We start from the raw sequence: 14282 nt of genomic DNA on the forward strand, positions 1-14282 counted from the left end.
AAATTAACTGTTACAGTTCTAACACTGAAGCTCACTGGCCTATACTAGAAATAATAATAATAATAATAATAATAATAATAATAATAATAATAATTTATATACCACCTTTCCAAAAGATTGAGGCAGTTTACAAAATTACAAAAGCAAATCCATAAAATACAGTAAAATACAATACAGTATTGTACAGAAAGAGCCTTCTCCTCTGGTGTGAATTCACTCTGCATTTTAGTACAAACTCTGAAGGAAATATTCAAGGTGCTGACCCCAGTTTTGGCTAATTGCACACCTCCTTTAAAGTTTAGAAAGAACACCACTGACTTGGAAACAGTCCAGTGTAACAGGTGCTGCCTTGACATTTACAACAGAACATGAAGCACGGCACAAGCCGGCACTAGCACCATGTGATATTCCTCCTCCAACATTCAGCAAGGCCATATCCCTGTAACAATTTAAAACATTATAAAATTTATAGTCCTACCTCAAGGAGGAGGGATTGGCTCCATCTGCACTGTAAAAATAACCAGTTTGACACTGCTTTAACTGCCATGATTCAATGCTATAGAATTCTGGGATCTGTAGTTTGTTGTGGCACCAAAGCTCCCAGACAGAGAAGGCTAAATGTCTCACAAAACTACAGGTCCGAGAATCCCATAGCACTGAGCCATGGCAACTAAAGTGGGGTCAAACTGGATTATTTCTGCAGTGCACATGCAGCCTTTATCTCTTATTCAGTCACCATTGTAATATAACTTTTTTATATCTTTGAGAAACTAATTACAATCATATCTTTCAACCTATCTATCATTTATCTATCCATCCATCTATCATTGATGATAGATAGATGATACATAGATGATAGATCGATGGATCGATAGCTCAATAGATAGATAGCATCTGATATTGGAAGCTAGTACTTGGATGGGAGACTACCTACAAATCCAGGGTACTGTAGGCTAGATTTCAGAGGAAGGAACTACAAAACCACTTTTGACTATTCCGTGCCTAAGAAAACTTTTATGGGGTCACCATAAGTTGACAGGCAACTTGAAGGCACACAGAGAGACACAGTATAGAGCTTTGAGTATTGGTGAATGGAAAGGCACACTTATTTTAAAGAAGTAAAAAGCTATCCAAAAAGTGCATTGTGATAAGGCTGCAGGTCTGGGCACACCTCAAGAACGGTAGATCCCTCCCTTTTCCCCATCCTACCTTCCAGAAGCACCTTGACAGGCTAAAATGGGGAATTTGCTGGTTAAGGATTTTGCAAAGAAATGCAAAATAAATACATAAAAAAATTGGAGACTTGACAGTATGAGGTGACATCCACAAGGCAGAGACAATTCAACGCCCAGAGTCAGAGTTTTTATCTGCAGATGGAAATCGCCTATCTCTTCTAGACATGCCTGGGGCATTTTGATATACATCCCTGCTTGGGACCCTGTATCCATTGATGCCAGGGCCCATCACTACTACTACTCCCCAGAGCTGGAAAAAGTCAATTTTCTGAAGTATAACCCCCCAAATCCCACAACTAGGATGGTCTGTTGGAATCTGGGGTGCTTTACCTCTTCAAGTGTGATGCCCAAAACCAGACACAATATTTTAGATGCAGCCTGAGCAAAGCAGAATAGTATGGTAGTATTGCTTCCCTCTAAACACTGCACTCCTTTTGATGTAGTCTAGAATCACATTGGCTTGCTTAGCTGCTGCATCACACTGTTGACTCATGTGGTCTACTAAAAAAAGACTCCTAAATCCCTTCCGCATGTACTGTTGTCAAGCAGGTATCACCCACCCTATATCTGAGCCTTGCATTTTTTTTCTACCTTACATTTCTCCCTGTTGAATTATATAGCGCAACCACTGTGTACCTATAATATATAATAATAATATTTATTTATTTATACCCTGCTCTTCAGCCAAAAGGATATTAGAGCGGCTTACACATTGTTAATTAGACCTCTTGGACTGAGTGTTGTCTTTAAAATTCTGGAGTATCCTCGGTCTAGGTTGTGGCCACTCCCTCACTAACCCCCAAAACCCTTATTTATAACTTTGTATGTTTTTAAATTTTATATTTGTAATTTTAAAAATATTTTTTATGATTTCAATTGTACGATTTCAATTGTTGTTTTAATCTGTTTTATATATGTTGTATATCCCACTTTGGGATATGTTGTATATCTCACTTTGGATCCCACTTTGGGAAAAAGGTGGGATAAAAATAAAATAAACAATAAATAGTAATAATTAGGGGAAACTCACTGGGCCCATCCTGAAATGGGAGACTTTGGATCGGACCACAGGTGATGAAAAGCAAGTCGGTCAAAGTGTGTGTAACGTGAAAGGCCGCGATTCACACATCTTGCAAAGAACTGCTCTAACCTGACATTCCTCTCTCCTGCCCTGAGGACTAGGAACAAGGGTCCAAACCTTGGAACTCAGGACAAGGAATGGAGATCTGGCAACCATAGTCTGTGGAGTTCTCCTTGAGCCTTGACTATCTTAATCAATGCAAACTAATTGGATGTAATTTCTAGTAAAGTAGTTTGAAAGCAGGCTCCATCTGGGTCCTGCCCTAAAAAAATGTAGACAAGCATTAGGTCTAACTGCCTCCCCAGCTTTTAACTGGATTATGAGCTGCTTTGGAAGAGGATCTTGTTTTGCATTTGTGATGGGTTCCCCAGGTACCAGAAACATGTCTGCCTCGAACAAAGTCATGGAAGGAGGAACATATATAAATATATAAATATAACAAATTGATTTTTCACTTGCAGGCCAGAGCATGCTGTATAATTGGAGGCATTGACTTGTCAACGTAGACCGGTCAGACCCGACTCGAGACATACCTTGCAGCTCTTTATGGAACCATAAACATTCCCCTGCTCAAAACTCCCTCCCTCCTTCCCTCAGTTAAAGCCCTGAAAAATCTTTTTTGAGTTCACTTTCCATAATCTTCTTAAATTTGGAGAAGGGACATTATTGAATCTCACAACCAGTGGTACAGATAGATAATTTTACATCCCAGAAGAGAGATGGGCAAAACGTGGCCCAGGGCCATGTTTATGGTTGCCCCAGATCTCTCTAATGTTTTTTTCCCTGACAAAAGAGGGCAAGTTGCTGCTCTTGGAAACTTGAGTGAACAGTGCGTGGGTGGATATGTGCCTTGAAGTTGCCTGTCGACGTATGGCAACCCCAAGAATTTCTTAAGGTTTTCTTAGGTAAGGAAGCTACAGAGGTGGTTTTGCCAGTTCCTTCCTCTGAAATACAAACTACAGCACCTGTTATTCCCTGATGGTCTCCCTTCCAAGTACTAACTAGGTCTGACCCTGTGTAGCTTTCCAAGATCAGATGGAAAATGGCCCCTTTAGGGTATTTGTATATATGTACTTTCAACTCAACTGTGCACTTATGGCAATTCCATGAATTTCATAGGGTTTTCTTAGGCAAGGAATATTCAGAGGTGGATTTGCCAGTTCCTTCCTCTGAACTACAGCCTACAGTGCCTGAGATCCCCTAGTGGTCTCCCATCCAAATACTAACCAGCGCTGTCTCCGCTTAGCTTCCAAGATCAGAATGGATCTGGTACCATCAGGGTAGTTAGGAATCTATCAAGGAACGGTGATGGAAAGGCACTTTTAAATAGGTTTCAGGTCCCCACTGATGTATTTAATATCCAAAACACCAGTTTTTCCAAACTGGAAGTAGAATTCCAGTCACAGCTCTCTCTCTCTCTCTCTCTCTCTCTCTCTCTCTGTGTGTGTGTGTGTGTGTGTGTGTGTACCTTTAAGTCACCTTTCAACTTTTGGCAGCCCCATGAATTTCATAGGAATTTCTCAGGCAAGTAATACTCATAGCACCTAGTATTTGATGGAGGTTTCCCCATCCAAGTACTAACCAGGGCTTACTCTGCTTAGCTTCCAAGATCAACAGGCTGTGGTGCCGTGTGTGTGTGTGTGTGTGTGAGTGAGTGCGCGCGTGTGCATGCGTGCGTGTAATTTAGGCTATTCAGGAAAAGATAATAATGCTTGGTAAAGTGGGAGGCAGTAGGAAAAGAGAAAGACCACATTACAGATGGATTGACTGTGGATGATCAGAGGTTTTTGGAGGTCTCTTTCAGCAAGGGACAAAAAAAGGTTCTTGTTAGAACATTATTATTATTATTATTACTACTATGAAACTTTATTTATAAAGTGCTGTAAATTTACACAGCGCTGTACATACAATCAGTTATGGGCATCTGTCAGGCTGGTTTGCTTGTGTGTTCCTGCATGGATGAAGGGAGTTGGACTGGATCACCCTTGAGGTCTTTTCTCAAGTGTCTGTATCTATGTGTGCTCCAGCTATCCTGGATTTGGGGACTATTCTACCACTAAATGTTGTTGATGGGTGCAATTTTGTCAGTGATGGCGTCTGCATCAGGAGATCTGTGAACCTACTTCAGATTTTAGGTAGGTTTCAAAGAGCTATCCCAGGTCCTGAATGTATTTGGGGGTCTAGTGTTCAGCACCAGAGATAGCTTCTTCCATGGGCAACCTAAAACCTGGGATGGAGTCACTGCCCCACCAACATGGGAGTCACCTGCCTCCGCTCAATTTTGCTTGGTAAAGTCTTAGCAGGGACTTGGATGTTTTGGATCAGTTTCAGATCTGTTTGGTCTTCCCTTTGCCCTTTTAATCCTCTCTGTAACAGGTTCCTAACCAGCCAAGGTGTGTGAGAGGCCGTTTCTCAAAGCGATTACTACATCTATAAATACACATGTGTAAAATCAGGGGGTAGGAAGGCACAGCCTGGAGATGTGTCCCTCAAGGCTGGATGTGAGGCCACCAGGGTCCCCAGCAACCCTCCCCAATTTTCCAATACTTTTTGAGAAAACATTTTTTAGACTAAAATGCCTCCCACATCTTTTGGTTAACTTGCAAATGGACTAAAAGATCTGTTCTGGGCCTCAAATGGTCCAGAGGAACCTTCAAAATGTGGCAAAATTGCTTTCCACAACTCCGGCGGGCGACGGGGAGAGGAGGGTGTTTCATTTTAATCCACTTTTCTTTTGACTTTTCTTTTAAAAATAATGGGTGGGATGGGGTTGTGGCGCAGTCTTCCAAGGGTCTATGGTGGGCCAGTGCTGTTATCCACCCTAGTTTTAAGTCACACTGCCCAGCATTGCACAGATGAATACTGGGACACATCAGGCCAAGCAACGCAAGTGTGTGGTCGAGACGACAAATGTTAGGAAGCTAGGTCAATCTGCAGCAGTTAGCTTTTGCCTGGTTTGCCTGGGAAGAGAAAGATCCCACCCTCTCTTCTCCTCTAATTCTACTGAGTTAATTTACAAACAACTCTTGCATTTTGAACTCAGTTTGCAGCAACTGAAGTAACTGAGGACAAAGGGTGAAAGGGGGGCAAGGAGAGAGAAATTAGGACATTTTAAAGGCAGCAAAAAAGTGGGACAACAATTGGGACTGTCCCTGCCAAATAGGGATAGTTGGAGGGTATGTTAGATAGACAAACCATCACACATATACACCCACATCCCTGCACATTGTATAGGGTTTATGGAGGTCCACGGTAGTCTATGGATTTTTAAAACAACCAACAGAATTCTTCTCCTGCATACATTCAGGACTGATGTGTGTTTGTCATTTTTGGAGCATCATAGCTTTCCAGTTGTGCCTCTTCTTCATTCAAAATCTTAGACTTAAAATGGAAAAGCACTCATGCAACAAGAGGCACAGGTAACACAAAGCAAAGAGGGATCGCTTGCAAGAACTTCAGAGCAGTAGTTCTGAACCTTTGGTCTTTCTGGTATTTTGAAATTCATCTTCTAGAATCCTTGATCATTGACCAAGCTGACCAAGCCTTCTAGGAACCGAAATCCCAAACACCTGGAAGATCAAAGGTTCACAGCCTCTGCTTTAGAGGATAATGTGTAATCATGATATGCATCAAACAGCGCACTGACACCCATATTTCTCAGAACACCTCCCCTCTTTTTTTCTTTCAAATCCTTTGAAAGATGCTCCCAAGCCACACACTGCCCAAAATGTGGCCCTAACAACACATAGGAGATCGGAAGGCTTTGAAGGCATGAGTAGGGTTGCCAGATCTTAGGGCCTAACCCTAGGCCTCTAGTCATCAGGGCAAGGGGAAGGAATCTCAGAGCAAGAATGCTGTCTTGAAAAGTGCAGACATATGTTTTCCCCTCATTGGTTAGACTTTGTAGGCAGGGTTGTTCGTTTTAGGTTAAATGGTATATTCTGTACAACTCTAGTACACTGTGCAAATGTAATTATATTATGCACAGTGACATCACCAAGGGATGTCCCTTGTAATACCACCTTTGTAACAACATCAAGGCCCGTGACATCACAGAGCACCTTTGCTTTCAGCCACAACTCCAAGTTCAACCAGCTGCAACCTGGCACAAAAGAGGCAACAATTTCAATTACAGGATTTGAAGCCCAAGAATTTGTTTTGAGGACCACAACTGAGCAGAGCATGCAGCCAATGACACATATAATACTGGTCCTTGGCACATTGGGGGAAAAATAATTGCTGATCCTCAACCTGAAGCAACACATGAGCTGACCTTGGGCAAGTCACACTCTCTCAGCCTTAGTTAGATGAAGGGGATGGCAAACTTCCTTGGAAATACCATCTTTCCAAAATAATGCTGCAATAGGATTGCTATAAGTAAAGGTTGACTTGAAGGTACACTGTGACAGCTGTTGTTGTTACTACAGTGTGCCCCTCCAAGTTTGCAGGGGTTAGGGGCACAGGATCCCTGCAAAACTGGAAAAACCACAAATAAAAAGCCACTTTTTTTTTAACCTAAGGGACTACCTCTCTAGGAATTTCTAGTCCTCCAGCACAATTCTATGGTTAACATCTGGCTGCCTATTTTTATTGGATTATTTTAATTGGATTATTTTAATGTATAATTTTTAATTGTCGTTTTAGGGGAGGGGGAAATGGGGATAGTGGGATTATGTATGAAGTTATGTATGTCCTAGGGAGAACATATTAATCAAATCTGTGAATAATCAAATCCACAAAAGTCAAAGCTGCAAATGTGGAGACGTGACTGTACTTAGTCAGCTGGGAGTCAGAAATGTTTGTTGGTCTGCCTTCAGATCATCCAGATATTTGGATCACAGCTTGCAAGTCATTTTTGGACTACTGTAACCATGTTGGCAGTGGGATTTTGGGAGCTGAAACCACCCCAAAACAATTTTTCTGAGCTCTGACCTGGATCTACCTTCTCCACATCCCTGCTGTAAACTTCTCAAAAGAAGCCTTGCGTGCTTCCTTGCACGGGAATTGGACTTCCCTGCTCCCAAAGAGCCTCCGGGATAGTTACTAATTAGAAAAAAATAGCATATTTTTGGGTCATCGTGTTATCTTAGCTCATCTTTATTACCCTCGCAATTATTGCTAATGGCGAAGGAGGCCAGAGGTGGGGTAGAAACTGCACCCAGGTTTTCAGACAATGATCTGCAATCACCGAAACGCATCACCTTTTTAGTCGCTAGAGGGGCTGGACATGGGTGTGCATCCAAGCATGCCTGTCCCTCTGGATGGATGCTTCACTTCGTTTGTTCTCCCAAAGTGCAGGAGACATCACTTCGCACCTCGCAGGTGACTCAACATGCTGGACTTGCCTGTTGTCTCTCATCACCAGCTTCCAGTTCAGGAAATTGGCCAAATCGCAGCTGTGAGGACAAGTCAGTACTTTGCCAAACAGATGTTTGGTAGTGTGGATGGATTTGCCTGGAAGGAAATCCCAAGGTGGATTTCTGAATTTCCTTAAAGAATGTTGATGACTCAAGGCAAACCCAGGGGCGGGGGGATCACATAAGTCCCCAGATGTTATTGGACTGCATGTCCCAGCATTCTTCACCCTTGGTTGTGCTGGAAAGGGCTGCTGGGACTTATAGTATGATCATATCTGGAGAGCCACACAATTACCACCTTGGTGCTAGAGAAACCATAAATAGCCTACCTCAGTACCAACTGCAAGCTAGTTTATTGGAGAAAACCAGAAATGTTTGGGTTGGCAGGCTGGTGTAGTGGTTTGGGTGTCAGGCAAGGATTCTGGGTGACTGAGGTTCAAATCCCACTCAGCCATGGAAACTCATTGGGTGGCTTTGGGCAAGTCACACTCTTTCAGCCTCAGAAAACCCCATGATACGTCTCGCTTAGGGTCACCATAAGTTGGAAACAACTTGTTGGTACACAACAACAACAACAACAACAACAACAACAACAACAAAAACAAGGTTGGAAAGTGGGGACTAGCCCAGGCTATGAGATTTCAGGGCCAAAATATGAGACCTAGATATGACTGCCTATACAGTCACAGGGGGCAATGCAGTGGTGTGTGTTAGCAGAGGATTTCTGCAAGGTAGGAGCTAGATTAGATGGCCCTTTAGGGTCACTTCCAATTCTGCAAGTGTATGATTCGATGGAGTTTATCAGACGGGACGGATCCCGTGCAGAAACTTGTTTTAAAGTGAAAAAACCCTGCAAAAGTGGGTTGTTTTTCACGCAATGTTCAGGGTTAAACAGAAATTAGAAATAACCAGCAAAAGCAGGTAGTTTTTCAAACAACGTTTGTGTCAATGAGAAATAATGTGACATTAATCAGAATGCAAAGTCAACAAAACCCATTCCTTTTTACTTTCAAGAACTTCCTGAAAGTAAAAATGAGTGTGTTTTGTCGACTTTGTGTTTGGATTAATGTCACATTATTTCTCATTGACACCAATGCATCTGAAAAACAATCCGCAAAAGTGGATTTTAAAATCCCATTTCTGCATGGGATGTAACCAATTTGCTTCCAATTTGCCTCCTTGTAATAAAGTCGCAAGTCACAAAAGTGCCGTTTCAAGGCGAAATCCCTAGTGATGTCAAAAAGGAGGATACATTAAGTATCTCTCCTGGTTGCACAGAGTATGTCATTTGACTCCTGAGATTGAGGTTGGCTCATAATGCTGTATGGTGCTCAATTTTTTAAGTTTTAAGGGCATGTATATAGTTTTTATTTTCATTGTTTTAATGTGTTTTAGTATTTTAACTGTCTTAATATGCACTATATTAAGTGCTTTTATTTTTATTGCCTTTTATTCTTTTAACGATTGATGTTTTAATATTGTGCTAGTTTAATTCTATTTTAATGTGCACTTTTATAGGTTTTTAATCGTACTGTTTTAATTTGTAAGCCGCTTTGTGTCCTGATTTTGGGAAAACAGTGGGATATAAATAAATATCACCATCATGATCATTTTAAAAAATAATGGCAAGTGGTGTCAAACTGCATTATTTCTGCAGTGCAGATTCGAATCACAATTGTGACATTATTGCCACGATGGTAACTCTTCCCCACAGTCTACTCAGTTCAGTAGCTGATGCATACTCAGCAAAGTAGTTGATGTCTATTGCTGGCCAATAATTATTAGTTTACTTGTAATGCCAACACAAAATTATCAGCACAACCATAAATTCATCACTATAATACACAAAAAAGCGATCAGTCAAAAGAAACCCTCACAGAGATAAAGTAAGTTTTGCAGCACAGTATGGTTATACATTTACCCCTTCTTTTCCACTGAATATTCTATTTTTTTAAAATGTAAAGTGCAAAGGATGTGATTCAAATCATTCAAGTAAAAAACAGCCAGCCCAGAAAATGTAAAATAGATATATACTTGTATATTTCAAGACAATGCACTTGCCCTGTGATTCCTCCCCCTCCCCCTGAATAAAGAAGAACCAGCTCCAGGCCAAGAGATCTGTGAGACCTATCTAGGACAGTCACACTCTCAATGGCAATGGCAAACCTCTTCTGAACAAATCTTGCCAAGAAAACTCCATGGGTCACCATAAACCAGAAATGACTTCAATGCAAGAACAACAAAAGGTACTAACTAGAGAGACAGTATGGTGTAGTGATTTGAACCATTTGAGTGCTGGACTATGACTCTGAACACCAGGGTTTGAATCCCCACTCGGCCATGAAAACCCACTCAGTCGCCTTGGGCAAGTCACACTCTCTCAGCCTCAGAGGAAGGCAATGGAAACCTCCTCTGAACAAATCTTGCCAAGAAAACCCCATGATAGGCTCATCATATGTCACAAATGACCTGAAGGCACACAACAACAACGACTGGAGTGTGTGGTGGTGAACTTGGGCAAGTCACACTCTCTCAATCTCAGGGGATGATAAAGGCAGCTCCCTTTTTGAACAAATCTAACCAAGAAAACTCCATGATGGGTTCACATAAGTCAGGAGTGACTTGAAGGCACACAACAAGAAGATACAAACCACGTCCAAGTACAAATGCACAGAAAGAGAAGGTGTGGCTGTCAGAGTGAGGTAGAAATGGGAAGAAGGGACAAAGAAGGAAAACAGAAGGATAAAGATGTGTGAGGTCTGAATGCCTTACATTACCTATGGAGGGTGATCTCCAAAGTATCTGAGAAACTTGGGCTTCCACACACCAAACAGACCATGATCCATAGCAAGCAGGGAGAGAACTCTCGTGCTCCTCTTCTTCCATTTCTTCCTAAATCAAATTCATCAGTTAAGAAGGTGGCAGGAGGGAGCGTCAAAATTAGCACCCACTCAGTGGGTTACTGGCTTGATGGTGCATAGACTCACACAAGGAAACCTGTTGGGTGGCACCAGATGGGGAAGTGCAAACAGTAGCGAATGGGTATCCATCTCTGCTTTGAAAAATAGGTATTTCCTGGAAAATGGGTCTCTGAGGGTCTGCTTAGATGACATGACCAGCTCTAATGGTTTGAAGTTAGCAAATTTTGATTGAACATTAGAAGGAACTTCTTCATAGAGAGAACAGTTCAGCAACAGTTCAGTTGTCTAAAGAGGTAGTGTGGTCTCCTTCTCCGGACATCTTCAACAAAAGGATGGAGAGCTACCAGCTGGGGATACTTTAGCAGGAGATCATGCACTGGGCAAGTACTGGATGAAATTCTGTTCTACAGGGACCTCTTATAACATGCCTAGAGATCTTAGCTGAGATACCGCATCTCAGGGTGAGGTGCATAACTTTACAGCGATGGAACTACATCACTGGCATGATACACAACCATGCTTGAGGATTCAGCTAATGAGCAACAAGGCACTGTACAAGATGTCCCATTCTGCACTGGGGGCTCTCGTTGTTCAACAAGTCAGCACAAAAGGTGGGGACATTTTGATGGCTGGGCACTGGGCACCCATGACTTTAAAATGCCATCGTTCTGGATTCCCAGTGCCCCATGGCTCTGTTGAGGACCCCCCCCCTTGTGCTGCCATCGCACAAGGGCATCCTGCCCCAGAAAATGCCAAACTGTTGTGCATCATAAATGGTTGAGCAATGGTCACACTGCTTGCTCCATCTGTGTAATGGTCACAGCTATGATGCCACAGCTATGATAGTCTTCTTTTCCTGGCAATACAACCACAGTTCAATGACACTGCTCCAAACTGTGCCATTGCCAAATGGGTTTATGATGTAAATTCCCAAGAAAATGCCCTATGAGATGTTCCAGGAGGCTTCTTATATTCAATAGAGACATCTTTATGTTGTGCTTAGATGTCTTTTTATGCCCCACAAGATTTTATGCTCTTACAGGTCTCCATTCTACATTCTTGGAGATCTTCTTACATACTTAGGGGTTCTTTTATGGAGTAAGGAGCTGGAAGGGTCATCTTCTATGGACATTTCTCATTCTCTTAAGTCTTTTTATGTTCGGGGGGGGGGGGGAGTCTTCTCATGTGCCTAGGATGGAGAGAAGGCACCTGAGACCCTGGATCAAGGGGGGGCACAGAGTCCAGCCCAGCACCCAAATGCCACTCTGCAGCACATCTCCCACGCATGCTTTCTCTCCCAAAGTGAGTACAGAAGCTCTGGCCCTTTGCCAACTGGTGATCCATGAGCACACAGCTGCTGGCTCACAGTTAGAGGGAGGCATACCAGCTTTGACTTGCCTGAGGAGGAGCAGGCAGCGGAGAAGGAAGAGTCAGAGGCGCAGCATCAAGCCTGTCGCACTGCACACACCATGCCAAGATCCCATGTGTGTTTACTTTGGAAACAAGAAATAAACCCACCCACCTTTTCTCCTTCCTCTTTCTTCCTTGTGATAAAAGCTACAGGGTCATTGAGTTTGACAGCCAGGTCTCTGCGAGTCCTCTGTGTGGTTCCCAAACTTTGGTCCTCCAGGTGTTTTGGACTTCAGCTGTGAGAAGCTCCAGCCAGCTTGGGCAACAGTCAGGAATTCTGGGACTTTCTGGGAAGGCCAGAAAGTCTGGGGGACTAAAGTTTTGGAACCACAAAGGTATGGTGGTCTCCCAAGATCAGGGACCATGGATGACTTCCCTCTTGGAGGGCTAGTGAATCCACTGGGACTTTTAGTCTAAACATTGAAGGAGATATCCTAGGCACTAAACCTTCTCCTCCCCGAAAAGATTGCCAGTATATTGGATAGCTTCTTTAAAGCTAAAGCCAGAACACAGAGCAACTTGGCCTTGAAACCCACTGGGTGATCTTGGACAAGTTACATGCTCTCAGCTTCAGGGAAAGGCCATGACAAACTCCCTCTGAACAATTCTTGCCAGGAAAACCTCATGATAGGTTCCCTTCAGGGTTCGTCATAAGTTGGAAACAACTTGAAGGCACACAAGAGGAAGAAGAACTGAAAGCAGATTCATTAAACCACTGACATGGAAGTCAACAGCAGTCCCCACATGAGATTCTACCAAGTGACTTTAGAACAGGCTTCTTGGGAAAGAAGAGTAGAAAAGGAAAGGAATCTTTCCCTTCTCAGCAGACTCAGGCAAAAGCAAACTGCTGCACCCCTTTCTAGCTTGCCTATTCTTTCTCATTAGTAACTATAGCTGTCTTGACCACAGTCTGATGTCATTTAGCCACACATGTCTTGGTTTTCAGCTGTGAAATGTTGGTAGGGATGCAAACAGCTGTCACTGTTGGGAAACACAATTGTCAGTAGGTATCTGGAGGGAAGAATTGGTCTGTTGGAATGGAGGAAGCCCCAGCCCAAATATCCTCAACAAAGGTAGGAAAGCACCTCTGTACATTCCTCCTAGCTCTGCCACCAGCCACAAGATTAGAACAAGATTAGAACTGCTCTGCTAGTTAACTTGGTTTATGTTTATGTTATTTTATATAATCTACTTTGCATAGGCATTATAGAAATCATTAAATAGCTAATAAAATGGCCTGTGAGAGGTTTCACCCATGCTTGGTTCCCCTGGTGCTTTCCTGGATTTCCTTCCAACTTTGACAGCAGGAACAGTGATTCATAAAGAGAGACACGAGGACGCCTCTTCTTCAAAGGGGGAGTTTTTCTACCACCCAATATTAGAATTAAATCATTGATCTAATCACCCCCTCCAATAATCGTATGCCCCTTTTGGAAGTAAAGTGAGTTATGCGTATATTTCATCGTTTACGTTTCATAAAACTATCTTCCATCTTTCCCAAGGCGCCTGAAAACAATTAGAAGCCAGCACATTAATGTCAATGCAATTAAAGGCAATAATAAACCCTAAACTAATAATAGCAGTGCTTCCCAGGGCTTGCCTTCTCAGCTTGCGTTCTTCTACCAAATGGATGGAAGCCTGGAGCTCATGAGGAGCCTTTAATTACAAAATTAATTGTCTCCTGTAACCCATTAGCAGTTCTCAGTAAAGTCTGGGAAACATCCGTTTCTTGGACTACAGTACTCAGAATCCTCAAGTCAGCATGGTCCTTCTCACAGTTATACTGCACCAAGTTGGTGGATTCTGGGAGTTACATTCTCTCCAAGGAACTTTTCCAAGTTCCTTTTCTCTCACAGCATACAAACATGGCTGCTACTGAACTGACCAGGGTTCAAATCCAGGCTTGGCCATGGAAACCCACTGGGTGACCATGGGCAAGTCACACTCTTTCTGCCTCAGAGGATGGCAATGACAAACCTTCTGTGAAAAGAGCATTTTCAACATCAGCTCTGAGACTTTGGAACAGTCTCCCTGAGGAGATCCGCTCGGCGACCTCGTTAGAAACATTTAGAAAAGCGATTAAAACCGAGCTTTTTAGCCAAGCATACCTGTCCTGATATGAAGACCCCCCTGATAAGAATGACTTGCCCTGTCTGTGTATGACCCCTGCCTTGTTTGTTGATGCTATTGTTACTGTATGATGTTGTATATTTTATTGTTTTTAGCTGCTTTTAATTGAATGTTTATGTAAACACTTTGTGCTTTTTTAGTCTGTAAC

Source organism: Sceloporus occidentalis, unplaced genomic scaffold, assembly GCF_023333645.1.
Source record: "Sceloporus occidentalis isolate IW3139 unplaced genomic scaffold, rSceOcc1.0.p SCAF_7, whole genome shotgun sequence".
NCBI classification, from domain to species: domain Eukaryota; kingdom Metazoa; phylum Chordata; class Lepidosauria; order Squamata; family Phrynosomatidae; genus Sceloporus; species Sceloporus occidentalis.